We start from the raw sequence: 25,855 nt of genomic DNA on the forward strand, positions 1-25,855 counted from the left end.
GCACGCAAGTTCATCATATTGGACTAGAAATAAAGTTGGTATAATATGGAAAAGATTGTTTCAGTCATTCCTATTGTCTTTTGACTCGAAGCCACCACCAGAGGATAGCCTATCGTGTTTTGATCTGTAGCCCTTGTTCCTTTACAAACAGCAGGCCAGTTTTTATGCTTGTATGCCCATCTTTTGGGTTTGAAGAAAATGGTTTCACATCTCCATCCAATTTAATTGTGTAGTTACTGGTAGTAACACTTGCTAAAGCGAATTAGCAACAACTTAATTTTGCACATTATTAGCAGTCATCCAGATTCACAAGTAGTGCACATAGACTTGATGTGTTCTAATTATCTTTTTTTTATAAAAGATTATGAGTCCTAATTTTTCACCATTGATGTTCTAAAATTATGGGTACCACTATGGCACCATATATTTTCTACCTATTATGCCTCTCACCAAAGGCCCTTTATTAGCTTGCCACTACATGGAGTACGTAAAGTATGAGAAAGGGAGGGGAATCCCGAAATTTTCTCCCATATAGGGAGTGGTAGGCAAAATACTGTACTGCGAAGCGACCTTTTGGTTCCTCTTTCTACTTGTATGATGTTTCATTCTGAGCATCTTTGCCTGCAAGGCTGCCTCACACGGTGGAGTGTACTGTCCCCGAGTAGATGAGACTCTGCTCCACATTTCGAGTCAGAAGATAAGACAGTTTACAAGTGAGAATGTTGTAGATCCAAGTGTGTACAAAATTGTTGTTTTCCAAAACAAATTCATATTCAAATTAAAACGTGTTCTAGTTGAATTTTTTATTGACTTGAAGATTTAGATGTTCATATAGTACACCAAAGTTTTGAACAAGAGTTAAAGAAATAAAACTTTGTGGCTTTGGCGCTCTTACCCCTATTTTAAGTGCCAATGGTGATTTTGCCCCTCTTTTTTGCTTTGTGTGATTTTGTCCTCGCTTTTTGAAAATGAAGCTTCAGTTTAACCCTATTCTGTTAGGAGGAGTTAACGGCATTAAATATGTAGCAAAAAGATAGATATGCCCTTCTTTTGACATCAAGTGCTACTAAACCCTAACAGCCTCTGACCAACGGGATCCACCAGTCAGAGGAGACCTGGACAGCCAAGCCTAAGCCACGACCAGCCTAGGGGCCATGGCTGTGTCATGGTTAGCAACTCCGACCAGCGGCGGGACGGGCGCGGCGTAGGCCCCAACGAGCGCGACGGTGGCGGCCTGTGCGCTAGTAGAGGCCGCGCTGCGGCGCAGGGCCCCGACGAGCGTGCGGCACCAGGATGGGGTAGTGACGGCCTGGGCACAGGGTCCCCACAAGCGTGTGGCAGCTGGATAGGGCGGCGAGAGCCTGGCGTCATGGGAGCTGCGGCACGCGGCGGTGACCGGACTGGGCAGTAGCGGCCTGCGCACCATGGGAGACCGCAGCGGCACGGCGAGGGGCCGCAATGAGGTTGAGGCGGCGACGGCGAGGCCAGCCCACAGCGGCACAATGCAGGCGGCGTGAGGGCAACCTGCGACTAGCGTGCAGTGGCGAGCCCAGCAGGCGGCAGGAAGAGTGGCCCGCGGCCAGCGTGAGCGTGCAAAGGGGCGAGGCTGCAGCGTGTGCGAGAGTTTGGAGATAAGAAAGCAGAGAGCTTTTGGATAGGAGTCAAGGGTACTACGATCTTTTCATATTGTTCTAATTTTTTCTCCAAATTATTTTTATTTTTTTAGTGGCAATCCAACTAACAGAGTTAAAACAAGGGGTAAATGGTCCGTTCGTTCTCAAAACATGGGGGTAAAATCATAAAGTTGAAAAAATAAAGGCAAAATCACCATTTGAGTTCTTAGCTGGGGCAAGAACGCCAAAATCCCTAAAACTTTCTATTGCATCAGCAATGAAGTGTTGGTGGAATTGTAAAGAGGTGTACTTTAACACTTACTAAAGAGAATTACCAACCACTTACTTTTGCAACTTGTTAGTAGTGGCTCATATTCGCTGAGATGTGAGCATAGTGCATACAGAGGAGTTTTAATTGATCTGGTAGTGAGTTAGGTGGCCTGCCCTCTCATGCCATGACACCGCATATATTCCCAAACATGAGAGGTACGGTTGTGTCACCATTGATGTCCAGATCACGCGTGCCACTATGGCACTACATACATTTGGTACCTATTGTGCCTCACCAACGACCCTTCAGTTTGCCACCACATGCAGCAATGGGAAATGGAGGAGTAGGAGAGGTTGAGATGTGCTGCGAGTGAGGGGCAAGAAGAAATTCACCCCATCGGCAGGGTAGGCACCAGGAAATACTCTACCACAGTGATTCCCCTTCAGTACTATGATACTTCATCCAGCGAGTGTTTTGTGCAGTTGTGGAACGGCTTGTGGTTGGTAGATCGATGGTGACGCGTAGAAGTTTATCCTTGGAGAAGCATGCGGAAGCACATCTTGAGTCAAGGCACTATCCGTTCCTGTACTGGCGCGGAAGGGTGTCGCTAACAGTACCCAAAGAATAGAGCTTAGGCTAAGCTAAGCTAGAAACCTAAACTGATCTTGGTCTGAAAGAGAAAGTAAGATAGACGAAAATAAAAGAGAAAAGCATTTGCATAAAGAAATTAGATCTACAACAGTTGATTCAGAGTGCCCTGTGTATTTATAGAGAGACAGACTATCTCAATTTAGAATTAATCTTCAGTACAAATCAACTGCTGCAATATTATAATATCTGAGGCATTAGGGTCATTACATCATATCTTTTCGTTCTTTCTACTTCAAACGTGTGACTTTAATTTACACCACACTAACTGCAATCATTCGATATAAATTTACTGGCTCACTGCTGTTTCTTGCCGCACTTAACCTTGCCGTCGTGGCCCTTCAAGCCCAAGACGCATGCTCTCCCAGCAGGAGGCGACTGCGAAGGGCATTTAGCTGAGAAACTTCAGAGCTGAACGTTGGGATAAAACACACACACAAACACTAGAGGGTGCCCCTCGAGCTGTCCCTCCAAATGAACGTGTCATATTTGGATTAAAAAAATGCAACGTGTATCAGTGAGTTAGGAGAAGTGCAACTGGGCTTATTCGGATGTATCCAGGAAATACTCAGAAATGTTTCGAAGTGAAGAATTGTAGGATGCTGCAAGCAGAGTGGCAGCCTGGCAGCAGGAGGATATAGGGGACAATCATCAGGCTGTAGCACAACTTTTTCAAACGCAACACAAACTTCCAATTTAAGAAATTCTTTTACTTTTTCAATGGTTCGCGTAGCAGTAGCTGGCAGCCGTTCTGGCGAAGCCGAGCCAAGTAGCAGGGAGATCTTGTTGCTTAAAAACTGAATATTCTTATACTGTAGTTGGCATGATTCAATTGAACGCAGTTGAAATACACAACCGTTATATTCAAATGCCAAACAACAATAAGTACCAATGCCATTGGAATATTCAAGCGCAACCCTATATATTTAAGGGAGAAATCTTAATTTATCCAGTCGTCTGTACTTTTTTTCCTATACAATTCATCATAAGGTTTTGTATGTGGTTCTGCGATGCGCGATAGTACATTATAAGCTTCACACATATCCACCATATCATCATCAATTTGTTCTCACCTATATATCATCCAATGAGAAAGGGCACCTTTTTTACATCCATTACTCCTCCCTTCGGTTTCTCACCATGAAGAGCAAACCCAATTGAAATTGGAGGAACACAAGGGATAACGGAGCAGTAAGAAAAGGAAATACACAAATCTTCTCATGTAGGAACAGTAGGCACCAGGAATATAATAGGGCCACCAATAAACTCTGTTGCTTGTTGTTCCATCTTTATGGTGCTTCCTACTGTGTCTTCGCTCGAAGGTGGAGCAATAATTCAAAACAGCGTATCCTATGGAAACCAACTAGGCCGTGCAAACTATGGAAACTGTGATCAAGACCATAGGATGCTCATCCAATGGCATAGAGTGTACTTAAAAGCCCCCACTCATCCCATTGTAATTGTTCTTTTTGCAACTAACCCCCTGAGCTCCTTGACTGCCGTAATGTTTCGTACGTCCGTCCGTCCGTCGCTTAGTCCGTCTGTTCGTCTCCTAGAAACGCCGCCGCCACCCCTAGCCTTCGGACGACGCTGACCTAGCCGTAGCCGAGCCCTTCGCCTGCCACGCCATTCGCCAAGCCGCCGAGCCGAGCCCTTGGTCTGCCACGCCGGGAGCTGCCTCAGCAGGTTGGCCTCGATGTCGAGGTAGTCCACGGGCAGCACGGGCGGCAGCACGTCGGGACGCTCGGACAATTAGTCAGTTGAGAAAAACCGAGGCAAGTACATGTTGGCAAATTACTACTAATAAATAAATTAAGTACCTTCCATCTTCTCAAGCCCACCGACTATAGTAATTAAGCCCCACTTTCATTTATCCTTGACACCAGAAACTTTATTTGTTTTCACATGTGGTCCACAGGACACATGGTGAAGGATTACATGAACATGCATGGAACTGGAAAAAAAATTGCTTGTGCATAAAGCTAGGCAATAGCTTTTCACTCTATTGTGCTTCTATCCGGATTGTATGTCAATCGTGTCCACAAAATAAAAATGGCAATCGGCTGTCACACCCCAAAATTTCAATTTTGGGTTTCGAATAACTTTTCGAATAAAATTATCCATTTTCTAAACTTTTGAGAATTTTCCAGATTATTCTGGTAATTATTCTCACTTTCCCTAGACCTAAATCCATTTATTGAAAAGTTCTAAAATCTTTTTCAGGAGATTCAAGTATTTTATCTGGACCTCTCGCGTCTCAAACTATCCCCAGAATTTTCATGGCGATTTTTGGAATATATTTTCCATGGATTAAATAATTTATCTAGAGTTTTCTAGATTTATTTTAAGCCTGAAAATATATTCTGAGCGATTGAAATCTTTTATCTTTTCTTCCCGGTCTGGATTCAACTTACTTTGTCCCATCGAGTTTTCTGTTCTCTAATCTTTCACCTCGATTAAATCATGCCCGAAATAGTCTTATCTCGATTTCGGCGTTTTTCGGCGATATTTTGCTGTCATCACCGTCAGTTCTGACGACCAGTACCGTCGCTTTGAAATACTAGTTCCATCTCGATCTCTCTCAGCGACTACAGCCTGTCGAGGTCGGACGCCACCGGCTATTGGCTGTCCGATTCGCCGACTACTTCGTCTGCCACGCCGAGCTAGAGTGCTCGTGCGTGAGGCCTGAGACCTTGTCGTCGCGCCCCCTTGCTGACCCTGCTCACTCCACCCAAGCCCGGTCCTGAGACTTTTGTGGCCCGGAGCGAAATTAAAATAAGAGGCCCTGTAATAATAATATTACTTAGTAGCAAATATACCTATGTGTTGCTACGGCTGAAGATTAATACATACATTATTATTTGTTGTTTGTTTTAGAAATAGAAGAGATAGCAATTGACGGGCTAATAAATCATTGCTTATCTTAGAAATAGTAGAGATAGAGATTAATAATAGTAGTACTTATTTCATCTTTTCCCTTTTTGCACGCTCTAACACATACATTCTATCAACATGACAGTTCTAAAATTTTTGAAAATACAATTAGTAATTTACTAAACGTAATGCCATACATGATCAACTCCACAAAACTAGTAAATTATCAAGTCAAAACCGCTTGGCTAAATTAATGCCCCTGATAGAGATATGGACAATGGATTCTCAAGTCTAAACTCTGAAGATTGTACAGATGGAAAATAGCGCATCAAGCAATAAGACATACTGATGAATTTTGAATTTCACATATCAGACATAGAGGCAATTTCCATTGCCTTTACTTGTTCGACAGTCGATCGTGGTTGAGCTCTCGGAGACAAGGAGAAAATGGAGTTGCCGTCGTTTGTTTGGATTGGATGTGATGAGTCACGAGGGAGTCAGGAGATTAGATTTGATACGGCAATAAATCTAAGGGATTAAAGGAGTTCACCCAGTCACACACTTGTGTTGTGGATGAACGTGCAGGCCTGCTGCCCCGTGCTGTCCGGACGCTGCTGTGCTAGTCCAAACTCCAAACTACAGCTTGAGCCTATACTACACACTTGCAGTCTGTCAGTCTCTATACGTGGGGAGGGGCCCTTGGTTTTGGGGGGCCCGGGGCGGCTGCACACACTACTACAAAACAGGCCTTTGTTCCTGGCCATTTGTCCCGGCAGCCTTTGGGCCCGGGACAATAGGTGGCTTTTGTCCCGGGTCCAACGGCTAGCCGGGCCAGCGGGGGGGACGGGGGCCTTTTGTCCCGGTTTGAGACACCAACCGGGACAAAATGGGAGCCTTTTGTCCCGGTTGGTGGTTCCAACTGGGACAAAAGGCCTGTGTAGCCTTTTGTCCCGGTTGGAACCACCAACCGGGACAAAAGTCCCCCCTTTTGTCCCGGTTGGTGCCTCCAACCGGGACAAAAGGCCTTGCGCCCCTTATCCCCTTCCCTCTCCCCCCGCCCGAGCCATTCAGCTCACTTGTTTTCTTGCTGTTCTTGGCTCGGGACAGAGGAGTTCTTGCTCATTTCTTCACCACATTTGTGAAGATCTTTGATTCCCCGTCCATCCATCTGCTCTAAAGGTTTGGGGCTTGTTTTTCTCTTCTTCCTTGGCTTGTATAGCTCATTTCATACTTTAGAAATAGAGAAAATGTGTAGCTAGCGCATTTCTTGGACATTTAGCTAGCTAGATTGCATATGTAGGTGTAATTTTCTTTTAGATTTAGATGAGTATATGGATAGTAGAAATTTTTAGAATGAGTGTAGATACTTCATGTGATGTACTTGTATATATGACCATATTGTGGATAGTTGATTTTTTTATTCATGAATGAATTAATGAAATGAGTATATTATAGAATTTTTTGTATTATGAATGGATTATTTTGACACTCTAGTGATGTATTTAATCAGGCTCACATTGAAACCATCTAGAAGCTAAAAAAATCTTTTTTTTCGAAACAAGTATACGTCGTTAATCTCCATCCAACGGTGATGGCACTACCTTTCAGGGATACACGATGCGCTATAAGGACGTCGCAAATCGGTTGGTCGCATCACCAGCACTTCCGATTGATAAGAAGACAGCATTTGACGCAGTCAGCATGCCCGTTGTTGTACTGAGAGCATATCAACGAGCATGGTGCCTGTGCCAAGTGATGTGCCTATTAATCGTAAATGTTGGTGCTGCGACTAGCCGATTGGTGACATCCTTGTACCGCACCGTGTCCCCCCGAAAGGCAGTGTCATCACCGCAGGGTTGAGGTTACTGACATATACATTTTCAGAAATAAAGGTTTATTTTTCTTCTAGAGGGTTTCTGGATATTGAAAAGAGTGTACTCCTGGAACTGAAGGGTGTCAAAGTAATTAGAAGTTATAGAGATTTCTTTCAAATAATTTTTGCATTGTAATCGTAAATGTATGATGGATATTGCATATTTTTTAATTATTCATGTTATGTTACATTTAGTTTAATTTAGGTTTGATATATTTTATTTATTCGATACGTGTAAAGAATTCAAATCGATTTATTTAAAATGCAGATGGACCGGCAATGGATGTACAATGCTGACCGACGTTCGAAAGAATTCATTGATGGCCTGCATTATTTTTTGTCTGTGGCTGAGGCAAACAAGCAGAATGGTTTTATGTGCTGCCCGTGTGTTCATTGCAACAATAACAAGGATTACTCATCTTCAAGAACCATACACAGCCACATTTTCGAAAATGGTTTCGTGAAAAAGTATGTTTGTTGGACGAAGCACGGAGAACAGGGGGTTACCATGGAAGACAATGAAGAAGAAGATTTTGACGACCACTTTCCCGGGAATGCTGGAATCGGTGCATTCGATGACGATATTCCCATGGAAGAGCCCGAAGTAGATGTAGCAGAAAATGATCCCAGCGACGATCTGGGGCAAGCATTGCACAATGTGCAGGCAGACTGTGAGAGTGAAACGGAGAGGTTGAAGTTCCAGAAGTTGTTAGAGGACCACCATAAGTTGTTGTACCCAGATTGTCAAAATGGATTTAAGAAACTTGGCACCACCTTGGAGTTGCTGCAATGGAAGGCGACAAATGGTGTATCCGACAAGGGATTTGGTGAATTACTCAAACTTGTTAAAAAAATGCTTCCTAAGGACAATGAATTGCCTACCACAACGTATGAAGCCAAACAACTTGTTTGCCCTTTGGGACTGGAAGTGCAAAAGATACATGCCTGCCCCAACGACTGCATCCTCTACCGAGGCGAGTACGAGAATTTGGATGCATGTCCCGTATGCAGTGCATTGCGTTACAAGATTAGAAAAGATGATCCTGGAGATGTCGAGGGGGAGCCTCCCCGGAAGAGAGTTCCTGCGAAGGTCATGTGGTATTTGCCTATAATACCACGTTTGAAGTGTCTGTTTAGAAATAAAGATAATTCTAAGTTGATGCGATGGCACAAAGAGGAACGCAAGAAAGACTCGATGTTGAGACACCCCGCTGATGGGTCGTAGTGGAGAAAAATAGATAGAACGTACCCTAAATTTGATTTGGATGCGAGAAACATAAGGTTCGGTTTGAGTACGGATGGCATGAATCCTTTTGGTGAGATGAGCAGTGGTCATAGCACTTGGCCTGTGACTCTTTGTCTGTACAATCTTCCACCATGGCTCTGCATGAAACGAAAGTTCATCATGATGCCAGTGCTTATCCCGGGTCCAAAGCAGCCCGGAAATGACATTGATGTGTACCTAAGACCATTGGTCGAAGAACTCTTATTGCTCTGGGGCGATGAAGGTGTACGGATGTGGGACGAATACAAACAGGAAAACTTCAACCTACGAGCATTGCTGTTCGTAACGATCAATGACTGGCCTGCTCTTAGTAACTTGTCAGGACATTCGAACAAGGGATACAAAGCATGCACACACTGTTTAGATGATACCGATAATATATGGTTGACTCACTGTAAGAAGGTTGTATACATGGGTCATCGTCGGTTTCTTCCCATCAGGCATGCGGTACGAAAGAAGGGCAAGCATTTCAAAGGCCAAGCGGACCACCGAACAAAACCGATGCACCGTAGTGGTAAAGACGTCTTCAACATGGTAAAAGATCTAGAAGTTGTTTTTGGAAAGGGATCTGGTAGCCAACCTGTTCCGAACGAAAACGGAATGGCGCCCATGTGGAAGAAGAAATCTATATTTTGGGAGCTACCATATTGGGAAGTCTTAGATGTTCGTCATGCAATTGATGTGATGCACCTCACGAAGAATTTTTGCGTCAACCTAATAGCATTCTTGGGAGTGTATGGAAAGACAAAAGATACAGTAGAAGCACGTCAAGAATTGCAACGTATGGAAGAACGAGATGCCTTACATCCACAACAGCGAGATAATGGACGACAATACTTAAGTCCTGCCAGCTATACTCTTAGCAAGGAAGAGAAAGAAACCATGTTTGACTGCTTGAGCAGTATAAAGGTTCCATCTGGATACTCATCCAATATAAAAGGAATCTTAAATTTGGCAGAGAAGAAATTTACAAATCTCAAGTCCCATGACTGCCATGTGCTTATGACCGAACTTCTTCCGGTTGTGCTGCGGGGGATTCTGCCTGATAACGTCCGGTTAACCATCGTGAAGATATGTGCCTTCCTCAACGCAGTTTCTCAGAAGATAATTGACCCGGAGAATTTGATAAAGCTGCAAAACGATGTGGTGCAATGTCTTGTTGGCTTTGAGCTGATATTTCCACCATCTTTCTTCAACATCATGACACATCTTCTAGTGCACCTTGTCAAAGAAATTGATATTCTCGGACCAGTATTTCTACACAACATGTTCCCATTCGAAAGGTTCATGGGGGTACTCAAGAAATGTGTTCGTAATAGAGCTCGTCCAGAAGGAAGCATCGCCAGTGCCTACGGAACTGAGGAGGTCATTGACTTTTGTGTTGACTTTATTGATGACCTTAAACCGATTGGAGTCCCTGAATCGCGATATGAGGGGAGACTAACTGGAAAAGGTACATTAGGAAAGAAATCTTATGTCTGCACAGATGATTTCTCATTCAAGAAAGCGCATTATACGGTTCTTCAACAATCATCCTTGGTTGACCCATATATCGAGGAACATAAGAAAATTCTGCTCTCCAATTTCCCGGAAAAGTCTGAGGCATGGATTACACGTGAGCACATGAACACTTTCTGCAGCTGGTTGCGGAAGCATCTAATGCATAACATGGATATAAGTGAACAACTGTTCTTATTGGCTAGGGGACCATCTTGGAATATCTTAACATACCAAGGGTACGAGATAAATGGAAACACATTTTATACGATAGCCCAAGATAAAAAGAGTACCAACCAAAACAGCGGTGTTCGTATGGATGCCACGGACAATAATGGAAAAAAAGACACATATTACGGCTACATTGAAGAGATATGGGAGCTGGATTACGGTCCCAATTTCAAGGTGCCTCTATTTCGTTGCCAATGGGTTAAGCTATCTGGAGGAGGGGTAACAAAAGATGAGTATGAGATGACAATAGTTGATCTCAACAATCTTGGGTATAGAGACGAGCCATTTGTCCTAGCCCAGGATGTCGCTCAGGTTTTCTACATTAAGGACATGTCCAGCAAGCCAAAGAAGGGGATCAACAAGCAAAAGGATGAGCCTAAGTGACACATAGTTCTATCAGGAAAGAGAAACATCGTTGGAGTGGAGGACAAGACAGACTTTTCAGAAAAATATAATAATTTTGTTGCCATTCCACCTTTCGAAGTAAATGCTGATCCATGCATCCTGCTAGCCAATGATGATGCTCCATACTTGCGCCGTGATCATAATCAAGGGACATTTGTGAAGAGAAAGTCTGTTACCGCTAATCCTTCATGTACTTGAATCATTTTATATTATTGTATAAAAACATAATCGCAATTCGAATACTTTTATTATATATGTACTGTACAATTATACTTTATGTGTTATTTATATTATTTTATATATTTTTCACTTAATTAATAGACTCAATTATAATTTTCATTCAATAATGGATTACTCAACTAATTTTATTTATTTCATGAAATTACATTCACATTAACACACTATACTCCCTCACTAACACACACAATCTCACTAACACACACTATCTCTCAAACTCACACACTACTCATTAATATCATGAAATTGCTTAATTTTATCTAAAATTCACTTTTTAAACGTTAATATCGTGATAGAATCCACTTTCTATCGAAAAGCAACAGTTTGAAAAAAAAATCACCTAATATATTTTTGCATGATCAAAATAACAAATATGATTTCAAAAAAGTTAGATATTTCATTGACCCAATCACTTGAATGAAAATTAATTATTTTTGTTGCGTGTATCAAGTTTATATAGAGATAAGAAATTTTGTTCCATAATTTTTGGAATCATAATTTTATTAACTGAATTAACAAATGAAAGCCAATTTTAAAAGAGAAGTAAAAAGAAACAAAAACAAACATAACATTAGGCGGGAACGAGGGAAAACGGGCCCCTTTTGTCCCGGGTGGTAGATCCACCCGGGACTAAAGGTGGGCCGCGGGCTGGGAATTTTCCCGGCCCGCCCAAAAACCCCTTTTGTCCCGGGTGAAGCCACCACCCGGGACAAAAGGACCTTTTGTCCCGGGTCGTGGCTTCACCCGGGACAAAAGGCCCCCCCCATATATTTCCTTCCTCCTTCGCCCTTCTCCTAACACTTGGTTTCTCATCTGCGCCCGTCCTGCTCCCCCCACCGCGCGAGCCGAGCACCGCCGCCATCGACGTCGCCGCCGCCCAGAGCCCCGACCTCACGCCGCCGCCCAGAGCCGCCGCCGCCGCCGTCCTGCTCCCCCCACCGTGCGAGCCGAGCACCGCCGCCATCGACGTCTCGCCGCCGCCCAGAGCCGGCCCCGACCTCATGCGCCGCCGCCCAGAGCCACCGCCGCCGCCGTAACGCCCTCGCCACCATCCCCTGCTCGCCGTCGACCCGCCGCTACAGGCCATCCCAGACAACGCCGCGTACCCAAAGGTAGAGCTCGATCTCGTCCCCTCCAACACAGAGCACTAATAACAGAATCACCATGCTTGCATTGTCTGCTGCTCTCAAATGTAGGTGCATTGATGCTTGGTCATCAAATAGGAAATGAGGCTTCACAAAACTATTATAGTGTTCACCCTGAATCTGACTTACACAGTACCACAACAATGACTAACATAACTTTCTAATTATGATCTGCATGAGAGAAAAATTATTGATAAGTAATTGACATGAATCTATGAATTTACTATAATAACATTCAGGGTCCAACTTAATTGACGTAAATTGCTGACTTCGATTTACTAGAAAGAAAACTCTTGGCAAGTAAGTAACATGGATCCATAAATTTTCTATAACATTTACTAATAAAAAAACTTTTAGTTTCGTGCTACTTAGACCTAAGTCTATAAAATCAACCACAACAAAAGAACCTGATGAAATCGGCACAATTCAAAGAAAGTAGCAAATTATATGGTTAATTTAGCATTGTACAGGATCAATGAAGGTCTAGAAAATTACGAGAATTGTGTACTAAGAAGCATGGTAAACTAGTATAAGAGCGATCAATCATGTAACTTTGGGACATGCTCATAATTTGAAATCATAATTTAGAGTTCATGTTATTTAGAGTGAAATCATAATTTGTTGTTAAGAGTGAAATCATAATTTGTTGTGTAAATAAAGGTATATTTACAAATTTTTAAATGTATGAATGTATGTATGTATGTATGTGTAAAGTGAGTTTAAATTTCTTTTAAATATTTCATGTATATTTCTTGAATTACTTAGTGAAATATTTCTCGACCTCATCCATCGATCGGTACTTAGTGAAATTATCGATAGAATATTTCAAGTTCATTTCTTGAATTACTTAGAGAATATTACTCAACCTCGTCCATCGATCGGTACTTAGTCAAATGCTCGCAAATATGTGGATTATTTAGATAATTTTTTAAGGGTTTTATTTGTATTCATATTTTAGTTACGATGGACCCGCGACACACAGACGCGGAAGACGAACAGTTCTTGTTGAATATGATTGGCGAAGGTCAAGGAGATGTCGCTGAACAAGCTGATGATGGCAGCAATACCGACATATATTTGAATATGTCCGGTGATGGAATTGAGGCACCATCTATTCAGGATGACGCTGCTGCTGAACAAAGCGCTAATGTACATATCACAACTATAATTATTTGTAGTGACAATCATATTTTCATCTGAATCTATATGAGTACTATGAATGTTTTTTTATAGCCGTCTGGATCATCGTCGCAGCAGAAAAAGACGAAGCGAGGCCCAACAAAAAAACTGGAAGGGCGGTTCATTATAACGGAAGTTGGTCCAGATGGCGAACCGATCGCTCCAGAAGCTGCCGCCAAAAAATTCATAAGACAATCCGGATGTATTGTCAGGGACCACATCCCGATCAGCTTCAAGCTCTGGAAAGCTTCCAATCCAAGCGAGGAACGGGATGCGGTACCCGAAAGAGAAAAAGAATGGTGCTGGCGGGAGCTTAAGAAAAACTTCACGGTTCCAGCTGAATCCGAAGAGATATGCAAGCACTGGACCCTGAGTAAGATGGCCGAACAGCTACGATCATTCAAGAAAATTTTGACGAAGAAATATATCAAGACCGGGACCACACCCGTATTTACCGGCGAGCTCGAAAAACTCAGGGGTCACTGGGATGCATTTGTGGAATACAAGTCTTCAGAGCTTGGGCTTCAGAAGGTGCAGAAGGCCAAAGACAACGCCTCGAAGAAAGTGTACCATCACACTCTAGGCCAAGGAGGCTACAAGCTTGCAGTACCCAAATGGGAGAAGATGGAGCAGGATCTGCTTGACAGAGGCATCCAACCTGCGACCATGAACTGGCCTGAAAGGTCAAGGACCTGGTTTTATGGTCACGGGGGAAGCTTGGACCCATTGACTGGTGACTGCGTCTATGGGCCAAACATCCAGCGAGCAGCCCAGAGACTACAGGAGGCCATACAAGCAGCGGCCGAGGGAACATTCAAGCCGGATAGAGAGAAGGACGAGCTGACTTACGCCCTTGGGAATCCAGAGCATCCGGGCCGCACAAGAGGCAAAGGCGTGGTTCTGTGGAAGTATGGGTTCAGGGATTACATTGAGTCATATAGAAGCCGGCAAAGAAGAAAGAATGATGAGCGGGAGCACTTGCGAAGGCTAGAGGAACGGCTCATGTCACACGATCAAAGACTGGAGGAAGAGGTTCAACGCCAAGTGGCCGTAGCAATGAGCCAGCAACAGCAAGCGCAAACGTTGCCTCCAGAGCCTAGTGTCGCAGCCGATCACCTGTCTCAGCGGAAAAGCAGCTGCGCTTCCACAGACGTCGCCGCCGCCGAGCCCACGGGGATCCAGGCCGCAGTTGAAGCGTCGGCCCCGCAGCGATTTCCAGTGGATGAGATCACCCACCGGACACCTTGTGACCTGCAGACTGCCGTTAAGAACTTAATGTTCACTGTTGCGTACGGTACCGCCATGCCAACCGAACCAGGCGACGTGTACCACGGGCAGCAAATTCCGCCTAGATACACAAGAGTTGGCGTGGAGCAGGTGTGCCAGGGTTGGGAGACGCTCGAGCTTGATATTCCTGGAGGCGATGGGGAGATGACACTAGCAGAAGCCATTCATGGCTACATCCTATGGGATAAGCGCTACATTGTCCTAAAGTCGGATGATCAAACACCAAGACCGGCATCTCAGCATGCCTCTCCAAGACCGGCATCTCCGCAAAACTCCCCAAGGGCAGCACTGTCTCGGCAAGGTTCACCGGCACATTCTCCATCACCATCATCTCATGCGCCGATGAACACTCAAGCGTCACCGTCGCCTCCATGGTCACCCCCTCCGCCGCCGGCAAAGAAGCAGAAACGGCCGCCGGCAAAGAAGGTAGCTGCACCGGCTAAGGAGCCTCCAAAGAAGAAGGAAAAGAAGAAGAAAACCAAGGAAGCTCCTATTAAACCCTGGGACATGAGCCTTGAAGAATGCGATCGGATAACTCAAGAAAGAGTTAAAGAGCACTTCAAGCCGAAGCCGAAGCCGGAGCCAGAGAAAGTGATAAATCCGATAGATTTGAAATTTTTTAAGGGAATGTGCGAAGCAAATAAGAGAAAATTCATTCCGAGAGACCCCCCTTCAGACTACGAACGCACAATTATCAAAACTACTGAGAAAAAGAAGAGACAATCAAAGTCGTCGTCGTCCGACGTTCCACAGCTCGGAGCCCAAAAGAAACAATCAATAGAGCCTCTCGTAGTGGGACAGACAACGCAAGAACAAGACTTTGTTACATTTTTGAAAGAATCAAACCTGACGGCCGCTCAGATTGCAGGGGGAGAAGATATTCCAAAGGCCAATGTGGTCGTCAAATGGACGTTTGAGATCGGCAAAACTCTTGTACCCCCCGAAGTAGTGTCTGTGCTTCCAACGCAAATGTATAAGCTGCACCAGCACTACATGCGTGCGATGGCCGATTGCATCTTCATGCAGGGCGCAAAGATTAAAGATGACGATTTCTTACGGGGGGAGGCCATTCTATGGATAAACTGGGAAGAAATTTACCAACTATTCCATCAGGAGGCCCTCGACATCTCTATGGTCGCCTTGTGGGTTCTGTAAGTATTTTACTCTCCTTACGTATTGTTTTGCATGATCTCAACATACTGATCTCTTGATTTATTCGGTATCATGTAGAATGGAGATACATACTTGCAGAAGAAAGGGATACTCTCACCTCGGCTTCATCGACCCAATTACTTGTAATTGGAGGCTTCTACGCGACAATACCGATGAGATATTCCAAATGTTGTTCAAGTACATAAGCGTTTATCACAACAAGCAAATGATATTGTTTCCTTACAACTTTGCGTGAGTGATTCCTTCCGTCTAACTCTTTCTATTCTGTAATCGAATTGTTTAAACCTTAACTACCAAGAACTGCCTCCGTATAATCTTGCAGTGAACACTGGGTCCTAATTGTCATAATTCCCGAGAAGAGCCTACTCGTGGTTATGGACTCATTGAGGAGACCTCCAGAACAATACGAAAATCTTCTTAACATGATGAAAAAGTAATTCTACCACTACTCCGTCGGTGACTGATAATTTGAATCACTTTGTTACTTGACTATAATTGTTCTAATCATGCACAGGGTTTGGAAAGAATTCGCTAAAAATCATCCAGGCAAATTTGACAAGGAATTGAAGATCAAGACAGATTTTCCGGTACGCACTTGGATGATTCATTGCACGATTCATTAGTTTTATTATATATTCATGTAAATACCTGATAATTTCTTCTCTCTTAAAGTGTATGAGGCAGAAACCAGGCACTGTATTGTGCGCATACTATGTATGCGAGAACATCCATGGTCTGGTAGGTCCTCCAAAGGGCTGGACAGATTGGGAGGAGGAAGTAAGTAAAAAATTTGTTAATATTTGAACTCGTATTTTAATTAGTCGAAATTAATTATCCCCTTTTTCCATAGGTCGGGGAGATGCGCGATAAACTCATACCGGAGGAAAAGATTATGGCGATTCAAGAACAATTCTCCGGATTTATTGTTGAGCAAGTCCTCGATCCAAAAGGCGAATTCTACTATGATGGAATATCTAATATTGACAATCACAGCAAATATGACAATATACGCGTATATATGTAATTAAGAACGAATATAACTATGTAAATATATATGTGTGTCTATGTATTAAATTTCCAAATGGTGAATTCTACTATGTAATTAAGAACGAATATACCTATGCAAATATGATGGAGTATGTATGTATTATATATATAAGCACTCCAATAATATATATGTGTATATATATATTTATATAATATTGGTCCTAGACATTTTCATATGTAAAGGAATTCACATGTATAGATATGTGTATACATATATATATATAAGTGAATTAATTTATATATGAAAACTATCTAGGAAAAATATTATATAAGTAACTATATATATGTATATATTAGTGGAGATCATACACACTGAATTCCAATACATAAGTTTAATTGAAATGCAAAAGTATAATTGAAATAGAAAAAGAATTGAGAAAAGAAAAACATGAAAAAAAAATGGTGCGCCAGCCACGTGGGCGCTGGCTGCACCTTTTGTCCCGGTTGGTGTTACCAACCGGGACAAAAGGTCCTCTTCTGTCCCGGTTGTCAGACCCGGGACAAAAGGGCACCCCTTTTGTCCCGGACTGGCGTTCCCGGTTGGGAAACCGGGACAACAGCGGTTTCCCAACCGGGACAAATCAACGTTTTTGTAGTAGTGACAGCTCGACCCCCCTCTGGGCCGGGCCTAACTCCACCCGCCATGATGCGCACGGCGCGAGACCGGTTCATGATCCGCCGTGAGGTTTACGTAACGTGATGACCATGGACTCCGTGTGGTAGATAGGAGACCAAAACAAACTCAGGATGAATCAGGTCGTGAACATGCATGACTCTTGTTGCCCGTGATCTTGAACTTTTGAACATGCACACGCACGCACATGATGCAAGCATGCATGCAACGGAGCTAACGAGATTTATTCAACACCCCAGGCCCGGCCCCTCCTGGCTTTGGTTTGCAGCACGCCAGAGCTGCCGCCGCCATCTTGGTGTGCCCGCTTGCAGCGCCTAGCGTCGAGCGCCCGCAGCACCTAGGCAGGCGCCCTTGGCCCCACGCCCCTGCCCTACATCCCCTCTCGCGCACGCCCCTGCAGCGCCGCCGCCTCTTCGCGAAACCCCAGGCTCCCGCACCCCTGCCTCTTGTGCGGCACCCCGCCGCCAAGGGCCCACGGAGCGCCCAGCAAGCCGCCGTCGGGCGCCGGCCGATTTCGCCGCGTCCTCAACGTTCCGGGCGAGTCTGCTGCGGCCACCATCTCCGCGGTGCCATCTTGCATCTCCTGCGCTACCTCATCACCGCCCCATCGCCGGTCACTGCTGCCCACGGCGGACAGCACCACCACCGGCGCCCTTCCCCGCCTCGATTGTTGCTTCCTGGGACCCGACGCATGGAGCCGCGGCGTCCACGAGCTGCACAGCATGCAGCTGCCTGCACGCCAATCCCAGCACGGAGCTGCACCTCCTTCGCCTCTTGAAGTTGTTTTACCCCCGCCGAAGGAGCGTCTCCACAAACAGCAACACAGGCCACCACACGCCATCAGAATCTGGCTGATTCCATCTCGATCCTACGTGGGTAAGCCTTCAAACGAGACCTCCTTTGCCTCCTAATAACTCTTTTTCCCTCACTCGTCAAGTCCCTCATGCAAGGAACCGCAGCGAATTTGGAGCGAGCAGTGCTCCGCCCGCCATGGCCGTGAGCCATGTGTTTTTTTTTTGGAGCAAGGCCCCGAGGTATCCTATCTTGCTACTGTTAATTCTTGTATCGTATTCTTTTTATCAATAACTTCCTTGATATATGCAATGTCTATACACAAGTCCACATCAATTCTTTTACAAGTCGCGTGCATTATTTATAGTGTCCGATGAATCTTTTTCAGCTAACCCTTGCCATCTATGTTTTATCCCGTTTAGATCTCTGCAACCCAATATAGCTTATAGTTTTATATTCTTGTTCAATATAAATCTTCCATTAGCTCTATCTTTTCAACCGTAACCTTGTTTTCAGTGTTGCTTGCGTTCTCATTATCATAGCGACGAGCCCTCTCCTTTAGTGTGCTCTTCTAATGCTTTTCTTTTGTTTAGTGTTGTGTTCTTAGTTGTCCTTGTTTTGCTTGTTTTTTTGTATGTTTGTCCCCATGCTTGTTGCGAATAGAAAGAACGCAATTCGAGAGCTATGAAGATGAAGAGTTGAAGACTCTGAGCAGTTATTATTTAGATTTAAGGCAAGTATATTCCTTGATCATATTTTGTCCCAATAATGTTTATTTAAGCTTGTATGCATTAAATTGATGGGTACCTATTATCATATTTGATTATCCATGTCTTTGAATAGTAGGATTTCTGTTATTAAAATCTTTTGGGTTGTTTGCTTAGCTGCTGAACAATGGTTATGGGTGGTTTACAACAATGTTTCTTGAGACATGATACTATACTTGAATATCTTTTTGGAACAATATGATGAATTGGTGAACTTGATTTAAAATCAACCATGGAGCGACCACCCGGGAAAACAGTGCAACCATAAGGACTACATGGCTCTGGTCTTGGCTAATTAACTATATGTCTCTAGTTTGTTAGTATCTGACCGAAAGGCGCATGAGGGGGGCTAGTGATGAGGGGTTCGCTGCCTGCTAAGGGTACATTTTGTTTGGTTTTGGTCACGCCTTGGGGGAGGTTCACTCACGCAGCTACTGAAACCTTAGCGGGCCACTACTGGTTAGGGAGTCTCTGTAAAGGCCTCGTAGCATCCCTATGCAATCACACCTAAGGAAGTGTGGTATTGTGCCTAGCTAGCACAGCATGGTTGGGTCTAAAGTTCTTTTGAACTTTTACGCGACTTGTGGGTAAAGTGTACAACCTCTGCAGAGTGAAAACTGATATATCAGCCGTGCTCACGGTCAAGAGCGGCTCGGACTCTCACATGTTCAAGTTAATGGAAATCACTACAGTTAATTCAGTTGTTTAATTGTTCCAAGCTACTTGTTTACTTCAGTTATCAACTTCTTTTTCATAAATATGGGATGGTTTCATACATGAATAGTAATTAGGCTGTTAATGCTCAACTGTTAATTAAAATGTTTACCGCTTTATTCAGCCAGCCTTTAATCTCGCTTAAGCCTTGCATGTCATTTATTTTCAATATACTTATTGAGTACGACATGTGCTCACCCATGCTATAACCACACTACTCAGAGAAGAAAGCTGCAATGAGGTTGAAGATGCTGTTGAGTTCTAGGCATACGCAGCTCCCGGTCGATAGCCTATGAAGTGTGGAGTCTTCCTTTCCAGGAGAAGTTATACATCTCTGATAGTCGTTTAGAGTTGTAAGTTTTTTTTACGTGACATTGTTGCTCATTATTCCATTATAACATCACTATATATATATATAAAACTTAATCATGTCATACATATAATTATGCATTCGATTTTGTTTTAAAAACCGGGTATGACATCGGCTGCGTTGGGACATCACATTGCCTTCTTGCCCCCAAGTGTCTGAGCGCGGCCGCCACCATGGTGGTCGACAAGAGGGGGCAAGTCACAGCAGCAGGCTCAGGGGAAGAGCAAATCTTGTCCTCTAGGAATAGTAGGCTCCAGGAAATAGTCAGCCGCGATGAGCCCGCCCACCACCTCGTGGAGTCGTGAATCCTCTTTCCACTGGCTGGCTGCGAGTTCTGTGGGGATGCACACGAGAAGACCTACGAGAAACTCCGAGTGCTTGCGGCAGCAGATCGGGGCATCTTAGCTATGGCCCCGAGGAGCAGAATCTGCAAATGAGCATATCGGTCGTGGACTCTGTTCCTGCAGCCACATCATCGATCACCTAAGGCTGGCAAATCGTACCGATGGATCATGTTTAACCCAGCTGGACAGGGTGCAACTGCGAGCACCTGTGTATCAGAGTGTGCTTGCATGTGCAATGTTGTCTCATGAATCTCCAGAGAAATTTATTACAAATTAGAACATCAGCTAGCTCAGAACTAGCGTTTCTGGAGCACTAGCGTTTCTGGAGCTCAGAACTAGCGTTTGCATGAAAGGGTTGGTTTGCATTCCCTATATTTCAAAATTTGGTATCTACTAGTTGAATGCCCGTGCGTTGCTACGGGAGTTGATTTTCTTAACGCAGAAAAGAGTATACAAGAACAAAATATAATGCAAATCAAACATTCAACTGGATAGCAACAGTCTGAGCCAAAAATTCAATTATAAAAAGATGCAAATATGCCAACAAATATTTACCATTGTCACCAAGGTCAACTGAATATTCAAACAAGTGTACACTATATTCAAACAAGGGTGCCCGTGCTAATACTACGGATGCATTTCAGAAGTAAAAAAAATAGCATGTGATCTATAGTTCAAAATGAGAAATATATATTTTACACAAAGATATAACATAGAGTTAACATAAAATGATTTAGATACAAATGTACATGTAAAGTATAATGTCCATGTTAACACTACAACGATATAATTTTTTTTCCCTCGAACACAGAAGAATTAGAAGAAACAGATTTTAGTATTACATACACAACATTGCACAATTCTGAGTACCAAAGCGGCTCTGCTCTAGATTGTATAGGCATCTACTTCACTGAGATCCTTAGCTCCGGCCAGGGACCATAGGTGCACCTCCTCTGCAATCTGCAACAAACGCTGAACTGACCACTGTTGAAGACATAGTCGTCCCTTTGCTTCGAGCCAGGTGCCTAAAATCACCAAAGTTATATCTCTTGTGGCTTGCTAACCATGACATTAAGCCATGATATTTCGTAATGCAAATAAAAGAACCAAACAGCAGCATATGCTTTCAAGAATCTAGATGCAAAGGACGAACACCAACCAGTTGCATCTTTATAATACAAATCAAACAACCAAAAGACCTATTTGATGGCATGGCAAAGAACTTATCCTCTTGAAGCTCCCCACAATCCGACAATGTTTATCAGACAAAGTTTATCTGGTCTCCTATACTTAGTAGCCAGTACATGCTTGCATAAATTAAGTATGAAATTTTGTGCAAGTTGAAGCACCGGCTACAACTTACCAGCAAACACTAAAGTTCACATTTTTCATTGCACAATGCGAAGAAAAAGAACATGTTTTATGGCAATTTTGCCAAATTGATCTGGTACACATAATTCAAACTTTATTCCTTGAAGTTATTCAGTGAAATCATTATATCTCCTAGAAAGATCAGTTTGTGTGAAAGTAGAACACACCTGTACTCCACTGATACAAAAAGGAGCTTCCACCATTAGAACTGAAATTTAAAAACTACACTGAAAACACAAAACCATATGACGTATCCCGGTATGTTAGTAGACCAAACAAACCTGCAGTCAAACATCTCTATTCTGATGATGGAATAGGCAACATTCGGTAGGAGAGTAACCAGAAAGCACATCATGAAGGCATGTAGCAGGAAGGAAATTACATTTGTTATTGGTGCCAGACTGCATCTTGTGGCACACTCCGGCTAACTGAAACAGAAAAAAACATTAGAACTGAAACAAAAGAATAAATATAGATATAGCATGAGAAGCACATGCTATTTTAAGCTTTATTAATATCCAAAAAGGAGATACATGTTCCTTACATTTTATTTAGCATTGTGGTAGGTGTTTGACGTGTACTTGAAAAGAGGTTTGGTGTCGCCTTCTTCTACCACTCAGCAAGTGTTTAATCTCCACAAATCTTTTTTAAACAAGTTATAATATTCCTGGTGCCTAGGCCTGCTCGCTCGCACGCCGCTCGACACCGCCCGCGCCCGCCGGCACCGCCTGCGCCCCCCATGGCATGCTCCACCGCCTTGTCCCGCTCGCCTGCCGTGGCCCGCCGCAGGCCGACGCCGCCCGCCCACCCGTGCTAACACCACGGGTAAAAAAACATATTTAAGTGCAGTATCACATAATTTTACTCAATGCATATAAGACTGTGATAAGACCAGGAGGCCGAGCAAATAGCTTGTATCTCTTCTCTCGCAAATCCATCTAAACAATTCAACACATTGAAGAGCAAATCTAAAATATTCTGCAGCAAGGGAATAAAACAAAACTGAAATTGTGGCAAAGAATAAGTGAACCAACTGGAGAGCCTAGTTACTCTACATTTTGGGCATGCAAGCTACAAACATCACTGGGAGCAGAGAACAAGAAACTGACAGCGGCAATACAAGCCGAGGAGTCTTCTACCATGGCATGGCATGCACTTCTACCATGGCAAGTAATTCTGGACCTACAGGATCCCTTGCATTAACGGAATCTTCAGGCTTTTTAGCATAGTGATTCCAATAAAGAAATATCAGTTTCCTAATGAACTTTTTGCCTGCCACAAAACAGAAATAAAAAAAATGAAATGGCCTACCTGAAGCCTTTCAGGGGACTGAATGATTTTGGATGATAGCTTTGAATTTTCTTGGGAATATTTCAGCAACTGCAAATCAACTTGGGAGATCTGTCAACAAAAAAAAGGCAGTGAATGCAACAATATGAAGTGTTACTTTGTATAGAGCACCAACATTCCAGTTTAATTTAACGAGCCAATGTCCACATATGAAGAGTAAAGCGGATGCAGCTAAATACAAATTATTTGTTTGGAAGAAATGTCAGCACCCAGCGGCTGATTAAAAATTCTTTTGTCTTCTTATTATGCTGGATGGAGCCTACAAACCTACCAAACGGTAGCTCAAAATCTGCTATGTGCTTCAGGTAATCCAAAACAACAGGTGCTAGATCAAGTAACTCCTTTAACCTAGAAGCCTGGAACTGAATCTAGGCCAAACAAAACCTACTAATCTCAACGTAAATTTGTTAACTTGTTGGCATTGAACAGAACTTTTGACCATACGACTTATCAGCTAATTTCATTGGTAACTCAGACTACTTCCTCATTGCCCATTTTGCTGGCGCAGACTTAATATAACATGTTTGGTTACATGGATAACAATTTATTGACAAAAATTATCAGCAATACTCAGAAATGATGTGGTGCCTAATAACAAAACTATTGAGTGTTGTAATTAAGGAAGCAAGCTAGAGTGAGAAGATTATTACTGATAGTGGCCAGCCAAAACAGGTTGGTAACTCGCAGGAGGCTCAAAATTGTTTTAGCATCGATGACACGGGGCATAAGAATATAAAAAAAATCAAAGAAATTCCAAGCGTCGTCTAATAAAGGAAGAAAAAGGCAACACGGGAAGAGGAATCCGCACCTTGGCAAGGATCCTTGCTCTGTTTGTATCCATGGATTTTGCTCTGCTTCGCTGCGCCAGCTGCTTTGCGTTGAATAGAATAGAATAGCCGCCGCCGGTCGTCCGCCGAGCACATAGAGAAGAGGCGCGGCGAGTCAGATGCGGGAGACCCCAAGCTGGCATCGCCCTGCCCGGCTTGGAACAGCTAGGGTTTCATGGGCTCAAGGCGTCGGCGCGGCAATCGTATTCCTCTTGGGCAATGGCGGCGGAGCACAAGGTGCGTGCGGCGGTGCTGTCGGGCTGGGGGATGCAAAGCGACGTGCGGAGCGCCGGAGCCTGCCGAGGAAGACAAAGGGTCGGGCATGATTTGGAGATTGGGGAGAGCCGGAGAAGGAAGAGAAGGGGAGGGAAAAAAAGAAAAGAGCACCCGCTGGGAATCGAACCTGGCCCGGTGCACCTCCCCGGCGCACGGCGGCCGCGGGGGACCGCGACGGGGGACGGGGCGGTGGACCGCGACGGGGGTGGGGCAGCGAGAGCGGTTGCGCGAAGGGCGATTGGGGCGGGCGCGGAGCGGAGGGGCGACGGGGCGGTGGACCGCGACGGAGGGCGGGGGACCGAGAGCGGTGGACCGCGACGGAGGGCGGTGGTCACTTTTCACTTCGTTTTTCATAGGATTAATTGGATTCATGCCATTATAATTTTTCAAGTTTACTGATCTACTATTATAATTCGTTTATTTGGATTTGTACCATTACAATTTTACATTTGTTCGAAACACGCCACTACGTACCCCTTCAACGTGTTTCTAAAAAATTCTAAACCAAAATACCCTCATTCTTCTTCTTCCTCTAGTCCCCTCCTCCATCTCTCTCACCCCGCCGCCACCTCTGTTTCCCCTCACCCGGCGGTGTCCCTCCCTTCTGTCCTCACCACACGGCGCGATGCATGCGGAGGAGCCGCTCACGGCACGCGGGGCGACGGGCTCGGGCGGGGCGCGCGCTAGCGATGCGGAGGACCAAGCAGCGTGCGCAGGACTCGGCCGGCGAGGCGGCGTGCGGGCAAGCCGGCACGCGTCGCAGCGCAGGCGATTGGGAGCTGCGCACGGCAGCGCTGCAGCCACTCGGGGCGGGGCCACCGGCGCGGGAGCGACGTGCGGGGCGCCTCGCACGCTTGGGAGCAGTTCGCGGCGGCACTGCAGCCACGCAGGGCGCGCCGCGCAGGCGTCCAACAGCGCGTGGGCATCCACCCGTGGAGGCACTCAGCATGGCTCCCATGGCAGAGGAGGAGGCGCGGCAAGGGCGGCGAGCTTGGTGAGGATGGCTGGGAGGGAGTCGGAGGCGGAGGGGGACGGACAGGGGGAATGTATTGTCGGCTCCGGCGCCGTGGGAGAGAGAAAGAGATGGAATGGGAGGAAGAAGATAGGGGTATTTTAGTCCATAAATTTTATAAAACAAGTCGAAGGGGTATGTAGTGGTGTGTTTCGAATAAACGTAAAATTGTAATGGCACAAATCTAAATAGACGAATTGTAATGGCAGATCAGTTAACTTGAAAAATTGTAATGTCATGAATCCAATTAACCCTTCTTTTTAACATACACAACATTGAACAATTGTGAGGCCGTGTTTAGTTCCCTTAAAAAAAAGGGCGTACCCAGTGCCGTAGGCTTCCCGCACTGTGCGGGGTCTGGGGAAGGGAGAAGGGAAAAAGAATGGCAGACTTTAGTTCCCTTAAAGTTCCAAAAAAAATTACAATGCTACAGTATTTTGAACATTTGACCACTAATTAGAAGTTTTAAGTGTGGATAACTGACAAAACTCATTCCATAACTTAAAAACTCTTCCATAACTCCCGAGTGTAATTTCGAAACGAATCTTTTAAGCCTAATTAGGTCATGATTGGACAACGTCGTGCTACAATAAATAATCTCTAATGATAGATTAATTAGGCTTGTTAGATTCA

The 25,855-nt window shown here is 44.4% G+C and overlaps 1 long non-coding RNA gene across 3 annotated transcripts; it reads right to left on the reverse strand.

The window, feature by feature from the left end:
- Nucleotides 1-21,084: 21,084 nt before the first annotated feature.
- LOC120667172 lies at nt 21,085-24,490 on the reverse strand. Of its 3 annotated transcripts, none has more exons than XR_005672090.1 (4): nt 24,338-24,490; nt 23,916-24,230; nt 22,302-23,158; nt 21,085-22,185 (listed from the first exon to the last, which is right to left on the reverse strand). It is a non-coding gene; the product is annotated as an uncharacterized LOC120667172 (long non-coding RNA). The 3 variants fall into 3 exon arrangements; XR_005672092.1 differs by lacking the exon at nt 24,338-24,490 and having other exon boundaries at nt 22,302-22,973; nt 23,069-23,158; nt 23,916-24,325; XR_005672088.1 differs by lacking the exon at nt 24,338-24,490 and having other exon boundaries at nt 23,916-24,323.
- Between the last annotated feature and the right edge of the window lie 1,365 nt (nt 24,491-25,855).

The sequence above is a fragment of the Panicum virgatum genome, chromosome 2K (genome assembly GCF_016808335.1).
Source record: "Panicum virgatum strain AP13 chromosome 2K, P.virgatum_v5, whole genome shotgun sequence".
Taxonomy (NCBI): domain Eukaryota; kingdom Viridiplantae; phylum Streptophyta; class Magnoliopsida; order Poales; family Poaceae; genus Panicum; species Panicum virgatum.